Source organism: Falco naumanni, chromosome 9 (assembly GCF_017639655.2).
Source record: "Falco naumanni isolate bFalNau1 chromosome 9, bFalNau1.pat, whole genome shotgun sequence".
NCBI classification, from domain to species: Eukaryota; Metazoa; Chordata; class Aves; order Falconiformes; family Falconidae; genus Falco; species Falco naumanni.
In genome coordinates this window covers 36,173,519-36,186,832 of record NC_054062.1, presented here as the reverse complement: position 1 = coordinate 36,186,832, position 13,314 = coordinate 36,173,519, and positions in this window count along the sequence as shown.

Genomic DNA, 13,314 nt, shown 5'->3' with positions numbered 1-13,314 from the left:
TTGTCTCTCCTACTCTTGACGAAAGGACTTCTGGCAGGACATTAAGCATTTTCCATTAAGTAGAACCGAGTAAAACCTGCTCATTCCCTGGAACATGTGAGGTGTATAGTCATATCTAAATAACTAACAGAAAAGAAATACTCTGAGTAACCAAATGTTTCCACTGATGTTGGGTACTCTATTAGAAAATTATCTCAGGGATCAAAGAAAGGTTGATAGCAATGGTTTGATGTATTTCTTACTAGCAACAGTAATTTTTTTGTCACTACCCTTATTTGCATCTCCGTGTTGGGAAGAAGAGGACCTAAGCTATTTAGTGCAAACATCTTTTATACAAGTTAGATGTATTTTTTCCAAAGGGTAATTTCTCTCCCTGGCACAGCTTCTCATAAAAATATAAATTCATTAATTTGTTAAAATACCCTAATGGCCTGGCACAAGTGAAAGAGGGTGTGATTATTCCTGAGTTATTAAGGGAAGGATCATTTAGATGCAGAAGTTCACATTGCTTCATTGAAAGACTGTGTAAAACGATTGTTAAAATAGGTTTTTGGTCTATTAGGCTCCTCACTAATCTTTTGGGGGAACTCATTAACATGCTTGAATGATAAAAGGCGTAAGGATAGCTTTCATCAAGTGAAGTTGTTAGTGGTGCATATCATGCATGAGATGCATTATAAGTTGTGTTTATGATGTGCAAAACCTTGTAATAGCGTCTGATGCACTGCATAAACCTTTGCATTCTTGGAACATGATCAATGCAGACAAGTTTAATTCTGGGACAGTTCCTAAAGAAAAGAAATCAATGGGTCATGTAAAAATCCTCCCTTATACTATTTTTTGGCCTTCTGCTAATAATGTATGAATGATGTACTTCCTTCCCTTTTCCCAATCTACAGATCTTTAAGTACAGGGCTTGAGTGAAGTGCAGCAATGCTGAAATGCTTTGGCCTGTGTCCTTTGAGTCAGGTAGAAATAGTTAATTGCATGTCAGAAGCAAGCTTTGGGCTATGATTAATCACACATGTTGAGAATGATCCTTCAAGAAATTGTTTAAGAGAGGGCATGAGTCTTTTGGAAAGAAAATGAGACAGCTTGATGTAGAAGAATATTTTAAACATTCTGGGTTTGAATAGATACCTGATGAGAGAACTCAGCTGAATATGTTTGAAAGAATTATTATTCAGTAAATTAAACCCTTCCAGATGACTGTTACCCAGTTTGAACTATGGTAATGTATCTTGGAAAGATGAAGAACTCTTGGGAATGTCAGAAGTGGCAGGGAATACAGGACGTCACAAATTTCTGTATTTAGCATATTTTTCTGGATTTAGCGTATTTCACTCATGCTTTTATAATGAGCTGACAATTTTATCAGATTTTTACTTGTCAGAATTTATTTGGAATTAAATTGCTAAGGACAAACCACTAATAGCAATTTTTTTAATGCAGGCAAGTATGCCTACAAACCCCGGGCTTGCCCTTACAGCCTTTATTTACAGTTCTTATCAATCTAATGAGTAGTCCATGTGTAAGCTCAGCCAGGAAGTGTCTGTAGAAGACATGTCAGAAGAGATCTACACAAATTGCAGAAAAATAATTTAAAATATTCAGTGAAATACATGAGTTTGATAGAACAGTGCAATGTGCTGAGTTGAAGAATTTGCAATTGCTTAAACCTCTTTAATCTCAAGGATGAAACTGCTGCTATTAAGTTTTATTAGCAGCATCCCCTGCAACTGGATGTTCAACTCATAATTCTGATCTGATATTGTATGTTCATTGATACAGAGAGATTATGTTACATTGTGGGATTATGTTGCCAAGATTTAGAAAGCAAGAGGGAGCATGTAAGTGGAAATGCTCTGCTGCTGAAAAAAGTAGGGAAAGCATGCTTTCTAAGTTAGAATCTAAAGGGACTTTTTGCCTTAAATATAAATTTCCCTTATGTTGAGAGGTTCCTTTTTTTCATATGAATAATAATCTTGGTGACTGTCGATAACATTGTTCTGAAGTATGATCAAATGAAAGCAGGGAGTTAGGTTGTATTATCTGTATGAGGATGATCTTACAAACAGGAACAAAGTGAAAAAGCCATAGAGCAAGTAGGATAGTACAGGAGGGAGAACTTTGGGCAAAGTTTCCAACAGCTTCAGTCATTCTGAAGCTTTTTCTGATGGACAAAGTTCACAGAGTACTTTATTTGAAAGTATTTGTTATGCTTATGGATTGTACTATTCTGGTTAACACACTTTCATCCCACATTTTCCTCAAGACTGGGATAGTTTTGTTCATTGTTCTGTTCAGTGAAGGGCATAAGATATTTCTTAATTGCTTGTGATGCAATCAAGAGGCATCTTTAGCTTATGTCATAGGTAAAACTAAAGAAATAAAAATTTGCCCATTTTCTCAGCATGACAATTAGTGGAATTGTTCTGAGCTTCTTTTATAAACGGTGCTGGTTTGATTTTTTTAACTGACTTTATAACAGTTCTTTTCTCCTTTGTCCACCCTTTCTAGCCCACTAGGGTGTGTTTGAAACCAATGTGTAAATGAGGTACAGTAGCTAATGAAACTTATGCAACTTTTACAACTGATAGTATAAAGCTTGCACAGGGGAAACACGGAGCAGATGTTTTCTTCCTCTTTTTAGTGATAGCAAGCTCAAAACTACACTACAGCCTTTGAACTCTTGAAGTCCATCAAATTGTTCATGGTTTTACATTCCCAAAATAGAGAAAAGACAAGCAGCAGGGAAGTGCAAAACAACCTCCATCTTCAGTTCAACACAAACATAGTTTGCAGTCTCCTTTAGCAACTATTTTAAAACCAGCAAACCACATAATTTATATCAAAACAAAGCCAAGTAGCCCTGGTTCAGCATTTTACTTTATAGATGAAAAAGGGCAGATATTGAAATCGCATGTCAGAGAATGTGAGACACTTAAGAGTCTCTTTACAGTACCTTCTTCTGACAATCCTTACCACTTTTAACCTTGTTTATTGTACATTTGCTATATCAGCTCACATGTCATTGCTGATCTTTCTTTCATTATGTTGGTCTAAAAGCTCCATAGCTTTATATCTCTCGATAGTTTGAAACAAAAGAAGGAAACATGTTAAACTGAGGGGCAATTAGAGGTAACGTATTGCAGTTGAGAAATATGAGAGTATTGCCATAATTTCAAGCTCTTTGCTCTCTATTATATTATTAATGTTAACTTTCAGAAATATTTTAATAGCCCAGGGGACCAGGTCTTTTGATCTCAAATTCATAAAGTTCCATTTATTCCAAGAATGGCAAATAGAACAAGGAAGATTGTAAATGGTTGTATGACTGTTACAGAAGGTGAAATGGAAGTTCCAATCCATCAATAAAACAGAGCAAATTGATATGAACATTAAAAGAAATCATAGATATATTAGTAACAACAACTGCACTATTAAAATTAATTTGAAAAACTGTAAAGATTGGTCCCTGCTTCATATTGATCACTGGATGCGTTCCATTACAATGTACAAAAGTAGGAGTATTTATACTCACCAGTGTAATAAGGTAAAACCATCTGAGTGCAGTGAATAAATGCTTTAATTAAAATAAGTAAGAAGCAAGTCTTTCTTTGGAATGTTGCATATTTTATATTGACAGAGTTCTAAATGTACTTAAGATACTCAGATATTTGTTCAAAGAGAGACAGTCCTTGCCCAAAGAGCATCTGACTGGTAGAGTAGAAAAATAATGCTTTTGTTGTCTAATGTCGCTGGTGAAAAGTATGTCCTCATTCTGACAGAAGTGGTAGGTATTAGATGCTTTTTTAAAACTTAAAATTTACACTAGGAGCCAGAAGAAAAAAGTATTTTAAAATTAAGAACTCAAATGCTCAAAGTAAAGCAAAATCTGTGTTACTGAAAATAAAGAAACTGTCTTTCAGTTTAATTTCTATACCTTTATATTATTTTGTTTGACTGGGAAGCATTACCTCAGAAGAAGCTGAGAGCCGGAGCCAAAGCAAGAGCAAGCAATGCCTGCAAGCAATGGGCCCAGTACAGAAAATGCTAAATCCTGGAGCTGAACAACGTGGGGGGTATTAAATGGCTCTGTCTTTTCTTAAGGCAATATATTTTCTATATTCTCAGCTAAAAAACATATATTCAGAGGTAATACTTAAGAAGTCTGAGTTTAAAAAGGCCACAAAGGAAAAAAAAAAAAAAAAAGAGGCAATTGCTGGATATAGCTGAAGAGGTTTTGACAGAGGAGCTGTAGCAAGGCCCTTCTCTATCAGTTTCACTGTCCTGAAGGCTGATCTTGTATGTACTGGCAGGCAAAGACTGCAGTTTAAGTAAGGTAATTTTTTTTTCTATAATCCTTTTTTCTGTGTGCTCTGCATCAAGCAAAATAATGTTTTGCTCTTCGCAGGTTTTGGGTGGCAGTGACCCAGTGTTGTGACAGGATCTGGGGAAAAGCTCTGGTGAAATCAAGTGCCTCACTGTTAACCACTGATTTAGGGATGCAGAGTCCCTGTTGAAAAGCAGCGACAGCAAATAGTTCCAGATAGAGAGAGAAAGAGAGAGAACAGACAAATCTGTTTCCAAAAGGTTGTATTGAAGAGGGAAAAAAATGTATACAGCATTGTTAGCAGAATATCAAAAAATGTAGCTATAGATTTGATGTTCTATATCATAACGTGTGCCATCAATGGCATTATTGCCTGGCTGGGAGATGTATAGTCAAACCCAAGAAGCTTATAGGTTACTACAGGTTAGGAAAATGCAGAAGACTACAGCATATCTACTTTAATATAAATTATAAAAGAGTACTTAGGTTTTCTGTGGAATATATGATGATGAAATGTGATGTATATGACTGTGTTCTGGGAAGGCCCTCTTTCATGTTTTTAGAACTCTGTGAGACATCAGCCATTTTGTTTTCTGAATTTTAGAGGTGTGAATAAGACATAAATATTCTGTGCTGTATCCCAATGATTTTGCCTCTCTTCTGTTTCCTTTAAGCTAAAACAAATCACTATAGACTGAAGATGATTTCCTTTTGCTTGTGCTAATCACAGCTTGAAGAGCTCTTGTTAACATTTCTGTTCACAATACTGAGTGGGGAAAAGAATTATACACAAAGAAAGCCACTATAACTTCAAAAGTGCTTGCAAAGATTTTTATTTTATTTTATTTTTTTCTTCTTGAATGCTCAAACCAGTATTAGTTGTCTAAGACTGTGTCTGACAAGTGTCAGTGGAGTCATGGAGGACAGTCATCTCTCTGGCCGTTTTTCGCTTAGTCTGAATTTTGGATGTGGGTCTGGATGGCTAGAATAAGGTTCCTGTATCCTGATACTAGCTTTTCTTAATCTGTCAGATTAAGAAGATCAAGCCTTCTTAGAGCCAGACACTTCCACTTGGATCTGTTTCAGCTGAGCTCGAAAAAGCAGCTTCTCCTAACTTTTGTATAGAGCTCCATCTGATAAGCAGTGGCACAATATGTTTCTTACCTTCAAAAATCCATTGGGAACACTATCATTTTGATTTTATATCTGTCTTGACATAGGTATCTCCTAGCTTTGCCAGGGGAAACATGTTTATTTCATGACTGATATCAAAGTTTCCTCATGTGTTACCTGCCTCAGGCTGACGGGGTATTATTCCCAGGCAGAGGCCTACATGCTAAAGCTTCTAGGACTGCTCTCCCGAGTTTCCTGACATCATGTCTGAAAATTGATTTACCCCATGGAATTAGCTGCCTCTCGTAGCATGTCAGCTTTGTCTTAAAAAACAGAAAAGATCAGGCCTAGGAACAACAGCAGGAGTAAAAGCACTGCCTGTTACTGTTAACCAGGGGCAACAGACAGAGGGCCAAGACAGTGCCCTTTAACTTTCTTACTGTAAGGAACTATTAAAAGCAGCTACTCATAAAGCTTTAATTAACTTTGTAAACTGAACAAACCAGTCCCGACCTCCACATCTTGCTTTTAAGCCTGTTGCAGCTGTTGAAGATTTTGTTAAATATCAATTATTTGCTAAAACAGCAAACAAAAATGCCAGTGAGGTCTGGGCGGTCACCAAGGAGCCAGACCCATGCAGTTCAGGTTGGGCTTTTTGTCGGTGTTTGTTCATGTATTTATGGTCAATAGAAGTCAATCCTTGTTTGACAGACTGGAGCTGGCAAATCCCTGGCCCATGGCAGCATTCACATAAGAACTAACCTTGGTTCCAGCTGGACAGTTTTCCATATGCAGTTCTCACTGTTTTACAAACCTGGCCCAGCGGCCTAAGTACTGAGCTTGTCTCTGAGCACACTGTTACCATCATGTTAACGTGCGTCAGGCAAACAGGTTTCATTTTTTATGTCTATGTGTTTTCACTGTTCAAAAACCTATCAATTTTAATGTTTCCCTTTAGTCATTATTTAGTTATCATCATTCCTTTTTGTCCTGAAAGAGCAATTAAGCTAAGCCTAACTGCTTTGGATTTGATGTGTGTAAGGGCATATATATGGCCAGCTATCACAGCTTACTTCACACAAAGTAACTTTTTGCAGCAATGTATGCTGGGGTTTTTTTGGAGTTTCCACTGCCAATAGGACTGTCCTAGGTCTTACTGCTCACTGGGCACCGAACAGCTCAGAATAAGAGGAGAAATCCCCATTTGTGTTAAGCAGTGTCTGACTGCTTCCTCAAATACAAGATCACACGCGTTTTTATAAGTGTGAGTGCAATCACTGAAATGTATAATCCATTTTTAATCTCTTACTCTTCTCCTGCAATGCATTGTGTCCTGGTTAATTTTATGTTGTATTAAAATATCCTGTTAATCACTTTTTAATGTATTTAAATGTAGCCTTGTGATTTCATTAACCATATCTTCTTCTATTATGAGAGCGCACTTGGTCTACCCTGCTCATACACTTCATTGCTTTGGGTTCTTCTGGCATATCCTAAATTAATTAATGACTAATGCACACTGCGTCAGTCTTTTTATTTTTTGTTCACACAGGACACTGTTTCTGTAACAATGTTCATTGTATTCCTCTTAGACTCCTGCTGTTTCCACTCTTACGGTTTTGGAAGAATACTTCTGGTTTTATAACATGATTATAATTATGTCTGTATTCTGTTCTAGTCTCTAGCATTTGTCTACACTCCAAATAGCTTTGCACATGCATCATTGTTTTTGTAAAATTGTTAAACATGAATGCAGCACTGCAGGTAAACTATTTTGCTTCAGTTTTGCAGGGCAGTAGGTGTAGATCTGAATGCTGTCACAACACTGGTGATTGACTTCTATATTTAGTCTCTGGTTTAGTTTGAAGTTTCCATAGTCACTTCGTACATTATTTCATTGACTGGAATAAAAGCTGAGCTGAGCCTTTTAATGGAATTATTAGTAAGCATAAAGTAGTTCATACAAGCACCCTTGTTGAATTCATAGTCTTGATTTATGATTAATAATCTAGGTTCAGTCATTTAGACGGATGTTTAATAATATTTGGAGATATTCACAAAGTTCTGGAAAAGTTCTCAACACTGATAGAGACTTCTGAAAATAATGAAATAGTAATTGGTTTTAAAAAATGAATATGGTTTTTAAACTATTGAGTAAATAATGATAAGACTATCAGTAGAAATTGCAGCAAAATACTCTGTATTTCTTTTTTTGTCTGTGCAGTGTGTGATGGTTCAGGCCAAAGTACTTTTATTATTTAAAGATTCATGGATTTAAAAAACCATTAACTGTATAACATTATATGATAAATTCAGTCTAAATTATCTAAATTCTGAATATATTAGATTTATGACAGTCCTATGCCAATTTAATAAAAGACATGAAACAAGCACAGTAAAAGCTGTTCAAAAAAGTTTTAAATGCGAAAATATCTCCCACTGCACTGAGGAGAATTCAGGAAGGCACTATATTGTTATAATATATGAATAAATATGCAGTATGTTAAGTATGTAAATTATAGTAATTATTTTGCTGCCTGATACTGCATTTTTTGATTGTTGGCTAGATTAACAGTCAGTTAATGAACATTTAGAATCATTTCTTCTCTGCTTAAAGGCTGAGTGACATGGTCATGCACAAAAGAGATGGTGCCATGAAGGTCAAGGAGGGCATATAATACTGATGTAGCTTTTGCTTGAATTCTCAATGGCTGAGAAACTGATTGCACTTCAGCCCAGTTGCCTAGTACTTTATGTGCAGCTGTGGTATTTCACAATATCACTGGTGAGCCCCAACTGACTGTTCTGCAGCCCTTTGGAGGAGGACATCCTCACAGAGAAAGAACAGCCACGAGGCATCTCTGTGTCACAGCCTGAACTACACCACTGCAGATGTGTTTGCATGTCTGCAGGCAGATACTATGCTGCAAATTTTCATTTTTCTTTCTCAGTATTCATGGCAACTAAGAGTAGTGTTGGGAAATGGGATGTCCTCTGAATAAGCCTCTGGAATATACCAATGGGGATAACAAAATTTAGGTCTCAGACATCTATATTGGATGCCCACTCAGCTTTGGGATCCTGGACTCTTTTGACCCTAGTGGTTTTGTCTGCAGTTGGACACACTATTGTAAGTTAGGCTCCAGTGACTCTGGAGAAAATGGCCTTTACTTGCAGCTTACAGTTTCCAAAACTCCTTGACTATTTTCCCCTTCTTGTTACCTATTTCTGTCTTTCCTTGACAGCAAATATGCACAGCTTTTCAGACAACAATTTTATTTTTCTTCTTCTTTTTTTTTTTTTTCTTTCCAGTTATAATTAGTGCTACTCTTGTTTTTCTCTTACATTTTTTTCTGCACCATGTTCTGTACCACTTCATCAGCTGAATTTCTTGGACAGAGAAAGATTATGTTCCTGTGTACCCAGTAATGTGGCCCCAGGCAGCAGAAAGGTTCATACATCCCATATGGAGCTTTATGACTTCAGGTGAGAAAGAAGTAATTGAAGCAGATGAATTTTAAAAGAGAACTGTTTATATGCAAATGTATTAGTGGAAGTCTGTGATTCAAATGTCTGTGGGCTAAATTATGGAAAAAGCAATTCTCAGTTAAAAATTGATCATGAAGAACTTTAAAATACATTATGAAATAAGAACTGATAAAATAAATCTCCAACTACTGTAAAGCAGTTTGAAATATAACACTATATATTTTTTCCTTACTATTATTGTTTCTAATTTTAATTATTTATTGATTTATATTCTGAATTATTATTTTTTTTGTCTTCAGGTCGATTGTTTTTAGTATCTCCATCTTCAGCTTTTGCACCATCTCTTCTAAGGTGTTCTTTTAAAATTTCCTAAAACTCATTGGGTATTGCCATGTTTTGTTACCAGGAGTTTCTACTGGATTGGCAATGTATACAGTGTTTTGACTGCTCTGGCAGAGAGTTACTTCTCCAATTCCATCTTCTGGTCGTATGATTCAGACTGGACACTATTGATAAGCTGAGATTAATATATTGCTGTAATGACATACGTGGGCTTACTATGAAATAAAGCCAACTTGAGCTTATTTTACACGGTGGATATAATAATCATAAAAGACACCTATTTTTCAAAAAAGAAAGAAACTTAAATTAACACAGCCCAGCCAATGTGCATGTACACTCAAAGACTTACCTTTAAAGGAAAAGGTACATAGCTAATGAGTTCCAGTAATGATTCCTGACCTTCCTGGTTTGTTTTGCATTTTTTTGTTTTGTTTTTATTTTTTTTAACCGTGGAGCTTAATGTCTTGAATATTGTGCTGGTGTTTTCCACAGTGGTTTTGAAAATAAGGTTAAATCTTCATTACATTCTAATGTTTTGGGGTTTTTTTATTAGATTTGTTTTTAGCACTGCTGGAGAGTTACCACAAAAAATATTTAGACCACTTGCCATCTTAGTTCTTTTCTTTATATACTGTAACACTTGGAAATAGTAATGCACATGGGAAGAGATTAGAATAATAACAAGAACATAGTGTAAAAATTTTTGATGGACAGCTTTTACCATAAGATTTTGTTGAATCAGCATGTAGTGTACAGATTAAGTAATTTCCAATGCAGTTCTCTCTCTCTCTCTCTCTCTCTCTCTCTCTGTGTATCTATAGATCTGTATGTGTTTTTGGGCTGTAGTGAAACCTGCAGTTTTGTTCTCACTATACTTATATCTGCTTCACAGCTTTGCCCAAAGTCATGTCTGTGTAGACTAGCTATAGAGTTGTCTCTTCCATGTGTCAGTCAGAATTCTGATTCCTCAGTTCTGAGGAGCCTCCAGTTGGTTTGTGGTTAGCAGGGATTTTGCAGAATGCACTTACTTCTTCAACTGTTGTCTGCAAGCCTTTCTTTGTGGGGACATCATGAAACTATATGAATTCTGGGGCAAAGGCTGCATCAGGGAAGTTATTGGCTACCATTCAAGACACTATGATACATTTAAATGAAAAAAGACTATCACTTAAGAACAGAAGAATAAAATGTACTTACAGTATTTGGAGGTATCACAGGGGATTGGTTTTGGTCTGTTCTGCATTCTGATTCAGTTCAAAGAGAACCTAGAAGACTGGTAGACTGGAAATGCTTATAAGAAAGCTGAAAATGGATAGTCATGATTTTAAAGGATGATGCTAATAAATTCTTATTGCAAATGTAGAACTTCTTTGAATACTCTTCTCAATTATAAAGCAGAAAGCATTCAATCTTATCTCATTAGTTTTCAATAAAAGTCAAATTGGAACAATGAGTTCACTTGTTCAGTATTTACTGCTGATATTCTACTTTTCCAGTAACTAAGACTCCAAAGTACAGCTCAATGAAATGAATAAAAATATATCCATCAACTTTGCTCTTAGGGGTCAGTCTCTGAAACAGTTTTAACATGATTTGTTACAAATACTTTATCAGTTATTCAAGAGTTATAAACTTCTGCGAGATTTTGTGGTGTGACATCTGCCTCTGCTGTTCTAAATTTACGGCATCAATACAGTAGTGGATGGTGACAACTGTCACAGTATTTCTAGACCCTTTTTAGAAAATGATTTATGTAATTTCTTAGAGGAGATAATACATACCCTTAAGCAGCTTGCAATGTATCAAAACTTATTAAATCCTCTTCTCTACGCTCATCAGGAAAGCACAAAATGTAAGGGTAAGTTTATCAGTTAAATCTAAGAAAGAATGAGGTGTGCACAATTTCAGTAGGGATTCTATGCAGGCTTCAAAGGTCACTCTCCAAATCTCATTGTTCTTATTGTTAAATCAGCTTTTGCTATTCTGAAGCCCAAATCAGCCTGACTAATATTCAGTAAACTGAATGCAGTGAGTTCAGTTGGCTTTTCTTTTATACAATTTGAGTAGCAGGATCATCAGTCAGCTGCTGCCTGGTGCTAGTTCTGAGCAAAAGAGGAGAACGGTTGAGACTGCAGACTGACATACATGGAAGTGCATGCCCCTTCTGTGTCATGTAGGGGAATAAATTGTATGTAAGGAAGTTTAAAAGTTGCTCCTGAAGTTGCATCATCCCATAAGTCACTGATAGAATCTTAAGATCCAGAATTGATATGTCACTGCCAAACTCTTGATGGGAAGGGGTTTAGAAGTGTGGCAAGAACTTCACGTTTTATCCTGATGGTCATGGTGCCTGCAATGCCTCATTCTATGTGTCTCAGTTCAACTTAACCCTGTAGCCTGGCCAGAATTCAGTAGCTTATTTGCTGTGAGGCATCTCATGATTATAGCATGTGGTAACACAGTAAAGCCAACCACAGGAAAGTGTTTTGTAGAGGAGTTGGACTTTTTAAAAGTGCCCAAATCCAGTTTCATGGCACTTCAGGACTTTAACATTCTTCTGCAAAAGAGAGTGAGGCTTCAGCACAGTCTTTGCTGCAGCAAGTGAAATTAAAGCTATGGAAAAGAGAATGAGAGTGCTGGGAAGCAAAGCTGGCAAGGTGGATTGTGGCTGGAAGATAGTTCTTTCCAGAGAATTAGGTTGTTAACCCTGTTAAGGTGTGGAGCCACAGGCCTGAAGGACTCCTAAGAAGGGGCAGTCCTAGGGCTGATAACATAAGTTAGCTTCTCCAGGGGGTAGGCTCATAAGAAGCTAACTTTTTAACTCTTCCCCAGAGGCCCAGGGGTGGAGGGGTGCGGGTGCTTGTGAGCTGTTAGAAGTCTCTAGAGGTGAAAACATTCGGTTTTCTGTTTTGAACATTACCTACCAGGTCACAGGAGAATCTTGTAACAAGGTGGTAAAGAGAAATCTTTAAGAAGCAGCATTTTCTTGATTTTGACCTTGCTCTGAAAACACCTTAGTTTTATTTTATTTATTCTTTGCTCTTATACTGGGACTCTTCCATAGTTTAATTAAGAAGAATCTGTTTTCCCTTGAGAAACTCATAGTGGGCATACTCTTTTTTTTTTTTTTTTTTTTTTTTTCTTTTCTTCCCCAAGTAAATCTCTGTTTATGACTAAAGCTCTGCTGGTATAAAAATTTTAAAAATCACCATCTCCGGTCATTTAACATACTTTCTCATTGAACATCTAATTTAAAAAAAATCAACATCCTGAAAAACAATGAAAAGCTATTTCATTGACAGCAAATGTGAAAATGTAGTTAGGTATCCTGAACTAGGTTTTCAGTTACAAAATTAAAGACAGAAGGGAAAAATATTCAAGTGGGCAGTCGATATATCTGATTTTGCAGCTGCTTATATAGCCTTACTTCATGTACTGCAAAAATTCTTTTTATTGATGTCATTGTTCAAGAAAGATAGCAGTTTAGAACAAAATTTGATATAAATATATCTCTGCTACGTGCTTCTCCACTGACACTGGCATTGCAGTGCAATTTCTCATGTTGGTGGTAGACAGTGATACTGGTACACACAGTATAGGGAAACTTGTGCATCATCGATGAAACTGTCTGAAAGGTAGTGGTCAAACTCATGCAGAGTTAATTGATTCCCGAATAGCTGCACAGAGTAGGTAACACTTTCTGTAATCTGTTGGTGTCCAAGTTAGTTGCTTTTCCCTCCCTCATGTATCTCTGACTTCCCTGCAATTTATGTGTTGTTACAATTTAGATAGTTTATCTGTTGCTACTATTTCTTCTTTAATGAGTATCTTTCTTTGACAGCTTCCTTTCATTGATACCATCTAGAGCTTTGCTCTACGCTGTATGTGTATATTATACCTGAGACAATTTCTTTATTTCCAGTCTTCTCTAAATTTCACAGAAAAGTGAAGATGAATGAGTTTTTCACTATTTAAAGACACATCCTGAGTTCTTATTAAGCAATATCTGCCTCTTACTGAAGCTGCATTGCTTG